The sequence below is a fragment of the Natator depressus genome, chromosome 13 (assembly GCF_965152275.1).
Source record: "Natator depressus isolate rNatDep1 chromosome 13, rNatDep2.hap1, whole genome shotgun sequence".
NCBI classification, from domain to species: domain Eukaryota; kingdom Metazoa; phylum Chordata; order Testudines; family Cheloniidae; genus Natator; species Natator depressus.
The window spans coordinates 32,165,303-32,167,055 of NC_134246.1; positions in this window are offsets into that span (position 1 = coordinate 32,165,303).

Below are 1,753 nucleotides of genomic sequence, written 5' to 3' on the forward strand. Positions count from 1 at the left end.
CACACTGATCCCTGTCTCACCCAGTCGTGACTCCATGTGCCACAACCTCTTCACGTGCCCAGGTCCACACCACTCCCCTTCCGAAGCAGCTGTAGCCACCAGGGTTACTGCAAGGCAGCCACAAGGGCCCTGGGGTGACCCAGCCCCATCAGCCGGGGGCAGGAGCATCACAGGAAGTCTTTGCCTGGCAGACTGGAGCATCATAGAACAGTCCCTGCTGGGGAGATTGGAGAACTGTGGGAAATTCAGTGGCTGGTGGACTGGAGCATTGTGAGACACTGTGCTGGGAGCGACTGGAAGATCATGGGAAATTCTGTGCTTGGTGTACTGGAGCATCATGGGATGTTCCCTGCTGGGGATACAGGAGCATCATGGGAAATTCAGTGCCTGGCTGACTGGAGCATCCTGGGACATTCCATCCTGGGGATACTGGAGCATCATGGGACATTCTGTGCTCAGGGATTAGAGCATTGTGGGAAATTCTCTGTCTGACAGACTGGAGCATCATGGGGATTCAGCTCTTGGGGCAGGAGCTTTATACAAGTACTAAGGAGTATATAATATACAATATATTTACTGAGGGAGCTGGGCCGGCGGGAGTGGGGGCTGCAGCTGCCAGGGAAGAAGGAGCCTGTGAGGCCTGGCCTAGGAGTGAGAGGTATACTGGAAGGCTGCTGCCTCATGCCCTCAGGACCTGGCACTGAGGCCTCCCCCAACTATGGGGTGGAGGGGCTGGGGTGACTGCATTTGGAGCCAGGAAGCCGGTCGCTGTACAGACTCCCGGCCATTTATATCCTGCATATTAATAAAGCCTTGCCGGCAGCTGTCTCTGTCTCTGTTCCCGTGCTGTGGCCAGTCCCACTGCAGGACCCAGCTGTGTGCCAGCATCCAGGCGTGCCAGAGCCGCCCCAGCCTCCATAAAATCGTATGACTGGAAGGGACCGTGAGAGGTCATCTAGTCCAGTCCCCTGTGCTGCTGGCAGGACTAAGTATTATCTAGACCATCCCTGACAGGTGTTTGTCTAACCTGCTTGTAAACATCTCCAATGATGGAGATTCCACAACCTCCCTGGGCAATTTATTCCAGTGCTTAACCACCCTGACAGGAAGTTTTTCCTACTGTCCAGCCTAAACCTCCCTTGCTGCAATTTAAGCCCATTGCTTCTTGTCCTGGCCTCAGAGGTTAAGAACAATTTTTCTCCCTCCTCCCTGTAACAACCTTTTATGTATTTGAAAACTGTTATCATGTCCCCCTCAGTCTTCTCTTCTCCAGACTACACAAACCCAGTGTTTTCAATCTTCCCTCATAGGTCATGTTTTCTAAACATTTTATCATTTTTGTTGCTGTTCTCTGGACTTTCTCCAATTTTTCCCCATCTTTCCTGAAATGTGGCACCCAGAAAAGGACTCAGTACTCCAGGTGAGGCCTGATCAGTGCGGAGTAGAGCGGAAGAATTACTTCTCGTGTCTTGCTTACAACACTCCTGCTAATACAGCCCAGAATGAGGTTTGCTTTTTTTGTCACAGTGTTACACTGTTGACTCATATTTAGCTTGGGATCCACTCTGACCCCCAAATCCCTTTCTGCAGTACTCCTTCCTAGGCAGTCACTTCCCATTTTGTATGTGTGCAACTGATTGTTCCTTCCCCTGTGCTAGGGCTGTGACCCCACAGGAGAGACAGGCCGAGAGACTCCGGGCCCCCACAGGCGAGACAGGCCCAGAGACCCCCAATGCTGGGGCTGTGACCCCCC